General features: G+C 37.3%; 1 pseudogene; it reads right to left on the bottom strand.

The window, feature by feature from the left end:
• Positions 1-11,527: 11,527 nt before the first annotated feature.
• LOC126934654 (syncytin-1-like) lies at positions 11,528-13,151 on the bottom strand (annotated as a pseudogene).
• Between the last annotated feature and the right edge of the window lie 721 nt (positions 13,152-13,872).

Raw genomic sequence — 13,872 nt, 5'->3', positions numbered from 1 at the left:
CTGTGAATCATAAAACTAATTTTTCTTCATTCATTTAATATTTATTGAGTGATGACTATGTGTCAGATACTGTCTTATGCATAAGGCATAGTACACAACAACGTCCTTCCTTTCACAAATTGTATATTGCAGTAGATAGATGGAATATAACAAAGGTATATAAAATCTCTGTTTAGCATGTTAAGTAGTAATAACTTCAAAGAAAAAAAGGACAAAAAAAGAGTATTGGGTTGTGGGAGTAGGAAGAGGAGTTTAAAGTGTTTAACCTTGAGGAATAGGAAAGGCCTGAATGGGGTAAGGAAATAATTATAGTGAATGTCTATCAAAAATAATGACAGAAGCAGCAAGTAAGTGCAGAGGTTCCTAGTGTGCCTGATGAGAATCGGGCACAGTGTGAATAGATAGAATGGAGTGAGCCTAAGGGAGAACAAAGACTCAGTGAGGTCACTTAGGGACTGAGTGTACACAGAAGATAGAATGGGTATGAGGGCTAAGCCTTGGAACATCTCAAGACTTAGAATTTAGTAATTTGAGAAGAAATGAGGAAACATACGAAGAATGAATCTTCAGAAGTACAGAAAGAAAATCAAGTGATTGTGGAATCTCAAATGCCATGTTAAAAAGATATTTTGAGAAAGAAAAAGTGATCATTTGCTATCTTTTCCCAAAATAGTGGATTTTTGTTTTTCATTAGGAATGGGGGCTATACTTTCCCATTCAAGATTTTACTAAGGTATAATGAAAATTATAGAAACAATATGAGTTCTTAGGACGTTTTTCAATGGCAGAAACATCTGGATAATATAATATCATTACATATTATATATAATTTATACTGCTCCAACTTCAAATAATGACGAGTAGCAATAAGGGTGATACATTCTCATAAAATACTTTAAACACAGTAAATGTTTCTGTCCACATGCTGTGGATATTCCATTGATTTTGAAAATTACCTTCAGAATCTTATTTACAGAATTTCATAGGTCAGAGCAAAGCTTATAAAACATAGAATAAACTGTCTACCTTCAAAAACAATCTTCAATTTATGTTCCATTTCTGATATCTTTGTTTACCAGTAAGTGATGACTCCAACAACACAAGTCTTGTGAAACATCAATAACCTTTAACTTATACTCCTTTATGAAGTCATGTGGCAGTTGCTTTTATACACGGAGGTGATCCTGGAGATGCTATTTCCAGCTACTCAGATGAGTCATTTAACCTCTTTTTACCCTTTAAAGATAAGAATATATTGTTCTTTGGCCTACCTCACTGGGATGAAATGAATATTGGTGAGATAATGTCTATGAAACAATTTGAATGTCTCACACACGCGCGCACACACACACACAAATGCCAAGTGTTTTCAAAGCAACTTGCTGGAGTTTCTGATCCAGAGGCTGAAAAGGAAACCCATGAAACTAGATTTTTTTCACTGACATTGTAAAGATTGGGGATAAAGGGAGATTCTTTCTTTTCTGCAAAAGGGAAACCATTGCTCTAAGGACGTAAAAAGGTTCATGGAGAGAGGTTTATCTGTCTTGAATAAATTTCTGAAGAATAGTTATTGCTTTTACAAGGGTTCAGTAGGCATAGGCATGTCAAAAGATGCACGTGAAACTGCCCAAGACAGGAGAATGGAGAAATCTAACTTCTGGGATAGCTACTTTCTTGCCTGTTTCCTTGCTTGTGGCACTGGAATTTACTAGGGTGGCATAACTTATAAAAATGGGAGTCATTCTTGTGTTCTTTATTCACCATATCCAATCCACTTCCAAATCCTGTCTGCTGTCTGTCATCATTATCTTGCTAAGCACCACCTGTCTTTTTGTACTTACTATTTTGCTTTACTCAATCTACTAGAATCCTCTCATCTTGATTACTGTGGTTCACTATTGTGGTCAGGTCTCATTACCTGACTTACTGTATTGTATTTCTCCATTCCATCCTTCACATCTAAAGCATGTGTCATTCCCTTTTGTCTTGTTCCTGCTGATTCCATCAAAGTTTTTACCTTACGACTTCTGAAATATAGCCTTTGCTCCAGGCATGCTGAATTATTAATAGTTCTCCAGCAGCACAATGCTGTTTCATACCTCTGGCTTTTACACATGTGGCTTCTGCCAGGAAAGTCCTTCCCTCCCTTTACAGGAGCAATAATATAGTATGGTGCTTGGAGCAAGGGCTTTGGTAAGGATCAAATTTCATCCTTTTCTTCCCAACTATGTGTCTCTGGACAAAATTCTGAATTTCTCGGTGTCTCAGTGCCACCTCTTCAATATAAAGATAACAACAAAATCTACATCATAGGTTGTGATGAAATTACATTGAAAAACTTGTGCAAATAATTTGCTTAGTACATATTAGAAGATTCATAGCATCTACTATTACTATTGTATTTTGTCTAAGTCTTATACCATAACTCAAAACCTGCTGGTTTCCTTTTTATAAACTTTGTTCTCCTCCTCACTCTGCAAAAGGGTAACTGCTTACTTCCTCTTTTGTCCTACTCTTTTACCTTACGTGAATAGTATAGTAATTCTAATACATGTTTGAAATTCTTTGCTTAAATAGGTGTCTTGTACACTGGATTGCAAAAAAATTGTTAAAAATAGATCTTTTTTGGCCAGGCTCAGTGGCTCATGCCTGTAATCCCAGCACTTTGGGAGGCCAAGGCCGGTGGATCACAAGGTCAGGAGTTGAAGACCAGCCTGGTCAAGATGGTGAAACCCGGTCTCTACTAAAAGTACAAAAAATTAGCCAGGCGTGGTGGCAGGGGCCTGTAATCCCAGGTACTCAGGAGGCTGAGGCAGAGAATTGCTTGAACTCAGGAGGCAGAGGTTGCAGTGAGCTGAGATTGCACCACTGCACTCCAGCCTGGGCGACAGAGTGAGACTCCATCTCAAAAAAAAAAAAAAAAGTAGATCCTTTTTATAGTCTTATTTATTTACCAATTTCTTCAATACTAATATATTGAAGGAAAAAAAGAAAACTAGAGTCATTGGTCTTTGTCATAAAACATAAAATATCATACAGAGGTCAAACAAATGTTGTTCTTCTCTTCTGCTGGGAAATATGTGGTTCCCTAGAGTTTCATGGTACAAATATTGATTTTTTTTTTTTTTTCCTAAGAGTTATGTTTTCTTGCCAATTGACTTACTCATGGACACACAAAACTACAATGATTTGTTCTGTAGAAAGTTCCCAATCATTTGTGGTAGCTATATTTTATCATAGATAAAATATTTGGAATTAAACCTGGTTATTACCAACCTGTCTTTAACTGAACCATATTGATCACATAGCTTAAGAATGGGATCCTGGACATTTATTTTTAAAATGCAGGTTTATATGTAAACTAACACATTTTCAATTATCTATAATTAAGCTCTAACATACAAATTTGCATATTAAAATTCCAGAATTAATATATCTTTCATTATATCTATAATTTCATTATAAAATACTAAATTATCACAATTTAATTGGAAAAAATACAAAATGTCAACAATTTTGAATTTTTTTTCTTTTTCTTCTTTTTTTAAGATGAGCCTCACTCTGTCACCCAGTTTGGAGTGTAGTGGCATGATCTCAGCTCACTGCAACCGCCAACTCTCAGGCTCAAGTGATCCTTTCACCTCAGCCTCCTGAGTAACTGGGACCACAGGTGCGTGTCACCATGCATTACAAATCTTTTATATTTTTGGCAGAGACAGGATTTTACTATATTGCCCAGGCTGGTCTCAAACCCCTAACCTCAAGTGATCCACTCACCTCAGCCTTCCAATGTGCTGGGATTACAGGTGTGAGTCACCATGCCCGACCAATTCTGAATCCTTAGAATCAATGCTCCTGCAATACTTCTAAAAGCAATTTCTGTACTGAAAGTGTTACATGTTGAAAAAAAAACAACTGTATCTTTGGTGGCAATAAAAAAATTTAATCAGAAGTTTATCTTTAGGCATTTGAAAAATATTGAATTTGGTTTTCTAGTAACTTAATATTTGTCATTAATAAGCAAGCTGAAAAAAAAAAATGACCCAAAACAGATTGTCACAATAATACAATTTGTCAGTTTGGTTAGGCCATATAAATAAAAGCTGCAGGGAAGGTACCCCTTGTTGACGGTTTCTAGTTTTTCTTTTCGTTTTTTTTTTTTCTTCTGTACAGCTTTGAGCACCTTGAAACAGCAACATCTCTTCTAAAGCAAGAATGGATGGTGGGTTTTCAGGCTGTATGCCTCTTAGTTCCCATTTAGCTCAATAAATTAACAAGCAGTGTACCCTTTATTCTATGAATTTTAAAGTACTTGTTATCCTATGTAGTATCATAATAGCTTAGAAAAATGTTCCTTATAAGACAGAAAAGTAATACTTAATTTTCATCCTACAATACCTGACAATTAGAACTACAGAATCTAGATCAGAACTATTTAAACTTTTTAGTTGCTGAATGCAGTTTTTAGAGATATGAGCCAAATTTGAGTTCTCTATTTTGGTATAGTGCCTTACTCCTTTTCTTTCTCATAAAGATAGAAGACATGATCCTAGTTCTGCGGCTTACTAACTGTATATGGAATAGGTTACTCAATCTTTCAGTGACTTAGTTCTTCATCTGTAAAAGAGTTTAATTACACCAGCTGTATTAGTTACTATTGCTACTGTAAAGAATTACCACAAATGGAATGGCTTAAAAGAAACAAACAAATGAAAAATATTATTTTACAGTTTCGAAGGTTTAAAGTCTTAAAAATCTTACTAGGCTAAAATCAAGGTGTTATAAGGGCTATATTATTTTCTGGATGCTCTAGGAGAGAATTTGTTTCCTTGCTTTTTTCCAGGTTCTAGGGGACTTCCCACATTCCAAAGCTCATGGCTGACTTCCTGTCTCTCAAACCAGCCACATTGCATCTCTCTGTTGACTCTTCCACAGTCACATTTCCCTTCAAAGCCACATTTCCCTCATACAACCAGGAAAGGCCTCTTTCTAATGAAGATCCAGTAGTTAAAATTGGGAGTACCCATATAATTAAATATTCTCTCCAATTCAATCAATGTCCTAAACTAATCACATCTTCAAAGTCCCTTTGCTACGTAAGATAACGTATTCAGTTTCCAGAGCTGAGGATGTGTACATGTGTGGGGATTCACTAGTCTGCTTACCACACCTACCTCAGCGGTTTTCTCTGTCAATTAGAGATAATTTTATGAGGTTCCTAGCACTATGAATGAGCTGTATACCCTAATAGGGTGGTTCCCATAATTGGGAAAAATTCCCTTCTTCTTCAGGCTTCTTTCATCCTCTCTTCATTTTGGTGCATAAACTACTTCAAGTTATTTTCCTAGCTGTTACATTTTTTTTTTAATCCTTGTAATAGTAATTATTAAAATAAAAAGTGTTTGGAGTTGACCACATTAAATGGAGAAAAGTGGTTTAAGCTCCTTAAAGCTCATTTAGACTTTATTAACATCTTAGTTAAGTTCAATCTTGTTTGAAATCTGGATCTTTGGTACCCAACTATAGATTTTAGTTTTCTAGTTTCTTACTCGAGCAGTTCTACAGTTTTAGAAAATTGGTATTTTATGACTTTAATTATTTCTCAGGGGTCCCTGAAGAAAAGGAGACAAAAATGTGTGTTTAAAATTCTATAAAACCCATTTTACCTTGAAAATATTCTGCAAGTCTTGAACTCTTTTATGAATGTAAGATACTTCATCAGATCTTGGTGATACCATTTTTTCCAATATCTTAAAACATTTTGCTATTTCATTTATCCTAAAATCAATCTCATTATATACCACTACCTATTGACTATAAACAACAATATTATAAAAATACAATACTTATTTTTAAAAAATGAAATCGCTCTACAAAACTATTATCTGCCTCACAGCTTACTGCCTTTCATATGCTGTTTCTTCTTGCCAGAATGCCTTCCTGTGACATCCATCCAAATACTTACTTAATTTTTAAGTCTCACTTCTAGCAATGTCTCCTCTGCAAAAATTTCAATATCAATCCCAGTTCACTGTGGAAACTTTTATTTTCTTATTTCTGTTTCCACTAAAATTTGTGAATAACTTCAGTGCAGCATACATCACCTCGAAATAACTGTTTGCTTCCCTGCATGCATTGCCCTGTAGAAATCATAGCAAATGTTTAATAAATATTAAAAATCATAATTCATATTTATTAACTGAATATATTAAATTAAGCTAAGCATTAATCTGAATTAGGCATCAATTTTATAATAATAAATGCTAAGGAAACCATGATCAGGTGAAAGATGGAGTGACTTTGTCCAAGATAACATAGTTATCTCAATGTCAGCAGCTTTCTCAACCTAACCTTAAAGATATGTTCTACTGATTTATTGTTTAAATAAAAACCCAGTCATGAATGAACTTCTGAGAAAGACTTGCTATTTCCTTAGTAAAGATTACCCTTAAGGTCCTGCTGTATTCTTAACTATTTAAATCTCACCTTCTAGTATACATAAATACATACGCCATATTTGAGTATTATTTTCTTATTAAACAAACCAGACAACAAAGCCTTTTCTGCGAATGTCTGGATATGAACTTTTGAACAGGAGTACTGGGAAGGGAAGAGTGTGGTCCCTTTAAATGCTATGGAAGGGGAGAAGTGCTGGGTAGAGGAGGGCATAGTCCCTGGCTAGGGCTCCCCACACCTAGCTGAGGACAGGACTCCTGCCTTCACGCCCAAATGCTGCATTTCCCAAGACAACTCTGGCCCACCACGCTCCCATCCTGTGCCTATAAAAACCCAACACCCTAGCAGGCACACACACACAAGCTGCTGGACATGGAGAGGAGCAGATCAGTGGAAGAAGACACAAGCAGCTGGACATTGAGAGAATGTTGAGGGGAGCAGGCTGGCAGAAGAGCACATCAGCAGGCACCACCTTGCTTGGCAGGCCATTAATCAGCAGAACTAGGTGGAGTTTGGCAGGAGTAGCTGGAGGAGAGCCAGGGCCACAGAGTGGCCCAACTCCAGGGGAAAACCATCTCCCTTCTGGCTCCCCTATCAGCAGAGAGCTATTTCCACTCAAGTAAACTTTGCACTCATTCTCCAAGCCCATGTGTGATCCGATTCTTCTGGTACACCAAGGCAAGGACCCCAGATACAGGAAGTCTTCTGTCCTTGCCACAAAGTAGAGGGTCTAATTGAGCTGGTTAATACAAGCCACCTAAAGAGCGCCCTGTAACACACGCCCAGTGGGGCTTCAGGAGCTGTAAGCATTCATCCTGAGAAAGTGCTGTGGAGTTGGAGCCCCACAGCCTGCCTGTCTGTATGCTCCCCTATAGGTTTGAGCAACAAGGCACTGAAGAAGCGAGCCACACTCTCATCATATGCCCCACGAGTGGGACAAGGGAACCTTCCCTGTTTCACTTTCAAAACCTGGCCTCAACTTACTTTAATTACGTATTAATTTACTTATGTATTGACTCTAACCTCTCTTTTACTACTCTCATTCTATAAATCCCTAGAATGAACAATGACTAATATGTAATCTGTAGACTGCCTGTGTACTTTTTAAGATCTGTGCTTTTTGACCATCCTATTTCCTTTCATGTAGGATGTCCCTTGTCTGTATCAAGCTATTAAATAATATTTATCCTCAAGGTCTAACTTAAATGCCAATCCTTCCCTTACTTCATTTGTCAGAATATTTACATCTACCCTCTAGGCTTCCAAAGCACTTCATTCAATCAATGATACAGCAAAAGAACAGTAATAATTGATGACATTGATTCAGTGACTACAATATGCCGGGCCTAGTTTAAGCTTCAATTCAACTCTACAAAGTGAGGACCATAATTATTCACATATCAAGATGTGGAAACTTAAGCACAGTGTGTTAAGTATGTTATCCAAATTCACAAAGCTATCAAATAGCATAGCTTAGGCTTTGAACACAGAGATTCTATTTCCTGACTGTGTTCTTAAATTCTATATTGTGTCATCAGACATAAACATATGTTTTACATGACTAAATGGAAAAGATTAATAACTGTTTGAGGCCACAACTCATATCTTTGCATGTCGCTCAGAAAGGCTAGTGTATTATTTGCAGGTACTCAGTGCTCAGGAAAGGGAAAACAGAATTGATAGAAGCTACAGGTAAAGTGTTTTCTGTCGAAGTAAATGTGCTACATGGCAGAAACATAACTGGCATGAAGTGTTAAATGAATTTGGACAGATCAACTATAGTAAGCGCCAAAATGTATTTCAAACAGCTACACCCTCACCTTCCTCACACTCACCAACCCACATACACATAAAGCTTTCCATTTGTCATTTTTGAATGGCTGGGATGCACATTTCACTGTCTTTTATTCTAGTATGTATGACTTTGTATTAATAATAAGGAAATGATTCATTAATCTACAGGGAAATGTTTTGGCAAATGTGAAATTCAGGGTTGTATTGGGTCCATGGAATGTATGTTCACCAGATGATTTTCATAATCTCTACTTTTTGGTATTTCCATAGCTCCTTCCCTAGCTACATGCAACCATGATTGCTCCTATATCAGACTGTCCCTTTCCAATTTAATCACCATCATTTTCTTATTAGGGTTGCCCAATTCATAGGTGGCGAGGGTGATATTTATTGACCATTTTCAATTTCTGTAGTAACTATACAACTTATCCACATAGAGAGTCTCTCTAGTTAGAAAAACCTGGAATGTATTGTCCCATCACCCATAAAAAAATGGTTTCTGATTTTCTCTTCCTTAATGCATTCTGGGGGTCAAATGCCAGATCTCTGAAAACTGATGAAGAAGAGAATGAGAGGCTCTTCAAGGAAGCCCTGGAAAGATGCAGAAAATCATCTCGTAATTTATCCTTATCTGAAACATGAAGGATTCCTATTGTGGAGTTGTTTTGCATTATTTTGATTAATATCAGCACATTTTCACTTGTTTATCTATCAACAGCTTGAGATTATTGCTGTTGCTTAAAACATTTCATAATGAATTAAAATAAACCTCCACAATCCTGAGGGAAGAGACAGCTCTAATACTAATACAAGGACCTATGTCTAAGCAGCAGGCAATAGTGGGGGTGCTCCAGGAGTGCTCAACAGATGTTAATTCTTTCCCTATTCATTTCATTTTTGCAGTCAAAGTTCCCATGCTACTTATATTTTACTCTGTTAATGAAGTATTTCCTTTATTCTCCATTCACTGACAGAACCCATAAAGTTAAAATGTTTTATAGTTATACAACCTCACCATATGTAGAATACATTGTTTGAATCAATATTTACCAAAAATTGAAACCTAGAATTATTTCCAAGTTGCCACTACTGTAAAGCACACAGCATAAGCACATATATCTATCTATATATATTTTCTTTTACAAGGGCAAGGTGTTGTAGATGGTAACTTCTGTAGACTTATATTCTAGATCCCTTAGCTCTAAATACATACAATGTCTCACTTTTCTTATTATCCATTTTGGAATTGCTCTACACATGGATTATAACAGTGTTTTATTACTATTAATAACGGGAGTGTGTATTTTTCCATTTCCCTAAAGTCTTGCCAATTGTGAGTCTTTGTTATAGTTCACTGGCATTTGCTAAATATATTAACATACAGTGATATCTTACTAATAATTATATATATTTACATACATATGTGTGAATATTTTTATATGTTGAGTTGTCCATGTTACTGGTGTCTATAATACTAAAATGTGTAATTATGATACTACTAAAACCTCAGAGCTTGCAGTGTTTTAGAAACAAATCACAAAAGTTGGCAATAATGTATATTAAGTTTATATTCTGTAACCTTGATAAATTTACTTATTAGTTATATTTGTTTTGTTTTTCAGAATTTTTAAGGTTTTCAACAATCAAGAACACATTATCTGTTAAAAGAAAGTTTTAATTCTTATGCTCAAATCAATATGAATTTTTTGTTTTGCCTATTGTATACACAGTGAAACACTGAAGTGATGAGTGTAGATATCTTAACTTTTTGATAAATTTGGGGGAAATTGTTGAGCCTTCCATTATTAAGCATTATGTAAGCTATAGGATTTTACAGACATCTGTCATCAGATTGAGGAAGTTTCCTTGTTTTCCAAATTTGCTGATAGTTTTTATTATGGATGCATGGTTACTTTGTTCGTATTTTCTGTCTATTGAAATAAGTATTCTTTTCTCCTTTAGTCTGTGTTTTTAATGGTATATTATTTTTCTAGGACTGCAGCAGCAAATTATAACAATTTGGTGGCTTAAAACAAGGAAGATTAGTCTCTCACGGTTGTGGAGGTCAGAGGTCTGAAATCAAAGTGTTGGCAGGACCACATTTCCTCCAAAGGCTCTAGGGAAGAACTTTTTCTTGCTTCTTCCAGTTTCTGGCAGCTCCTGGGGTCTCTTGACTTACAGAAGCATAACTCCAGTCTGTGCTTCTGCTCTCACATGACCTACTTTTCTGTGTGTCTGGCGTGTGTCTGCATCTCCCTCTCCTTTCTCTTATTCTAGTAATGTGAATCATTGAATTGAGGGCCCATCCTATGATAAATCCAGGATTATTTCACCTTGACATCTTTAATTCAATCTTCATTTCCTTTTTTAAAATATAAAAATGACAATTATATTTGTTCATTCTTTTTTTTTTTTTTCCAACTTTTATTTTAGGGCACATGTGCAAGATGTGCAGGTTTGTTACATAGGTAAACATCTGCCATGGTGGTTTGCTACACAGATCATCTCATCGCCAAGGTATTAAGCTTGGCATCCATTAACTATCATATTGTGAGGTTATGGATGAGCATGTATTTTTGGGGGACACTCTTCAACCCATTACATATGATAAAACACATTGATTAATTTTCAAAAATTAACCCAATCTTAGTATTCTTAGCATAGGCCACTGTTGATCCTCATGTACTGTACTATTTCAATATTGCTGGATTTCATTACAAAATTATGTGCATAAATTCATGAGAGATATTAGTTAGCAATTTTGTTTTTGTGTAATGTCTTCATATGCTTTTGGTATTAAAATAATGTTGGTTACATAAAATAAGTTGGAAAGTGTTCCTCCTCTGTTTTCTGAATTTGTATAGGGATGATATTATCTTTTTTTTTTTTTTTTTCCCTTGGAGTTGCAAGATTTAATAGAGTGAAAACAGAGCTCCTATACAAAGACAGGGGACCCAAAGATGGTAGCCCATTGCTGGCTAGAATGCCTGTGTTTATATCACAATCATTGTCCCTCCCTCTGTGCTCTCAGGCAATAGATGATTGGCTATTTTTTTAACCTCCTGTTTTTGCCTAATTAGCATTTTAGTGAGCTCTCTGATTGGTGAGGTATGAGCTAAGTTGCAAGCCCCATCTTTAAAGGTGGATGCAGTCATCTTCCCCAGCTAGGCTTAGGGATTCTTAATCGGCTTAGGAAATCCAGCTAGTCCTGTTTCTCAGTACCCACCTCTCAACAGGAAAACCCAAGTGCTGTTGGGGAGGTTGGCCAAATACCACTCTAACTGCTTCTTGCTGAATTGGGGCACAGTAGGGGTTGTGCAGTTGAGATTTCCTTGGGAGGGGTGCCTTCAATGTCATTAACATCGGAGCATGGGCTAGCAGGCCAGTCTAGGGGTTCACAGTAGATCTTAGTCATGGACTGCATCTGGGGCTCCATTTGAAGAACCATTTGCAGTTTTACAGCTTCAATTCTAGAAGAGACAAACTTAACAAGGAGGTTAAAGATACAGGGTCCAAGGAGGAGTAATAGTATTATAGCTACTAGAGGTCTTAAGAAGGGGAGAATCCAGGGCATCCATTGGCTGAGGAGGTCCCAGGGTCTGGTGTTTTGCAGCTCCTCTGCTCTACATTGTATTTGAGCTTGAATTTCTTTAACTTTCTCGGTGATGATTCCAGATTGATTAACATAATAACAGCATTCTTCCCCTAAAAATAAACAGGTTCCCCCTCTTTCAGCAGTTAGCGAATATAAAGCTCTTCGATTTTGAAGGACTATTGCTGCTAGGGAGTTAAGTTGATCTTACAAGGTGACCAGGGAGTTGGCGACCCGTTCCATGTCATCATTTAGTTCTTGAGACAGTTTGTATTAGAATTGAGTAGAGGTTGTGATACCGCCAGTGCCAATACCTAGTCCGCCTAGCACTCCTGCTGCAATAACAAAAGGAAGAATGGGTACTCTTTTGTTGCGGGGTTTAGGTACAACATAAATGTATAAATCTTGTTCAGTGTGGATGGTCATAGGTGGCACTAAGAATGAGAGGAAGCACATAGATTCTGAAGAGCCATTCAAATAACAATAGGCTGAGGCACCACAGACAAAAAATATTCCTGAGGGTAGGTAGACTATTCATGTGGGAGGAGTTACCCACCTGATGCATTGGGAGTTGGCTGTGTCTATAGTATTGCTAAATTTTACACAGGTGAGGTTTGAGGTATGGGTTATTTCCAGATTGGAAACAAGAGGTCCTACTAAAACAGAAGTGGTGCTTATTTCTGTGCTGAAGTTGTTCCATTGTTCTAGTACAGGGATTGAAATGTATGGCCTGAAATGCAGGGGGAGGCACATCCAACAGTTAGTAGGGTTTTGGGCCAAGACCTCATGGAGTCCAGTAAGGGTGGCATTAAATTAGCTTACCAGGCAAGTATGGGCATGAAGGGTTTCATGTAGTTTTGAGAGATCTAGTCCTTTATAGGGGATGGGGTACTATTACCCATGTCAGTTGAGATTACTTTCTTTATTTGTTTTTTTCTTGCCTGATCTTGAACTCCACCCCCATCAGACATACCAGTATGGGTGAAGTAAGTTCAACAGACAGTGGCTCCAAGTCCTCCAGGACAACTAGGTTTAATCATTTTCCCTGTCCAATAATGAGTATTTGCACGCATGCAAAGAGTGGCAGAGTTATAGCAGTTGCAGGGCATGTGGGTGTGGACAGTGAAGGTGGGGCTTCCCTTAGATAAACTCTTATACGATGGGGCATCAATATTTCTGGGAAACTACATTCTCCATAAAACTCTTGGTAAGGGGAGCTACTGATCGTACAGCAGCATGGAGGGGGTGCAGTGAGAGTGAAAGGGGGTAAGAGAACAGTAAAGAGAAAAATATGATAAGGGAGGGCCATGGGGCTTTATGATTTTAGTTACTTTCCTCATGGTTGTCTGACAGCCACAAGTCTCCTTTAGCAGTGAGTATGCCATTCACATCATGAGATGTCCACACAGTAAGATCTCTTCCCTGTATTATTTTAACTGCTTCAGATACTAAGACTGCTACTGCCGCCACTACCCGTAAATAATAAGGCCAACCCTTTGCCACTACATCAATTTCTTTACTGAGGTATGCCATGGGTTGCAAACTCATCCCACGGACCTGTGTAAGGACTCCTAGACCTATTACTGTATTTTCTGTGACACATAAGGAAAAGTCTTGCCCCGTTGGCAAGCTTAACACTGGGGCTTGGGTTAGGGCCTTCTTTAGGGCCTGGAAAACCACTTCTGCTTCAAGTGTCCATCTTACTAAATGGGTATTGGCTTTCTGAGTTTTCTTAATTAGTGTATATAATGGTCTGGCTATTTCGCCGTACCTGGGAATCCATATTCAGCAGAAACCTGTTATGTCAAGGAACCCTTTTAGTTGCTTTAGGGTTTTTGGATGAGGATAAGCCAGTATGGGCTGGATACGTTCCTCACTGAGGGCCCTGGTGCCTTTGGGTAATTTTAGCCCTAAGTATTTTACCTGCTGTGAGCAGTGCTGAGCCTTTGGTTTGGAAATCTTGTAGCTGCAGGTAGCGAGGAAATTTAAGAGTGCTTGGGTGGCTTGATGGCACAAGGTTTCTGAACAGG

Source organism: Macaca thibetana, chromosome 14, assembly GCF_024542745.1.
Source record: "Macaca thibetana thibetana isolate TM-01 chromosome 14, ASM2454274v1, whole genome shotgun sequence".
Lineage (NCBI taxonomy): Eukaryota > Metazoa > Chordata > Mammalia > Primates > Cercopithecidae > Macaca > Macaca thibetana.
The sequence above is the reverse complement of the archived record's forward strand: the minus strand, read 5'-3'. Positions and strand labels throughout refer to the sequence as shown.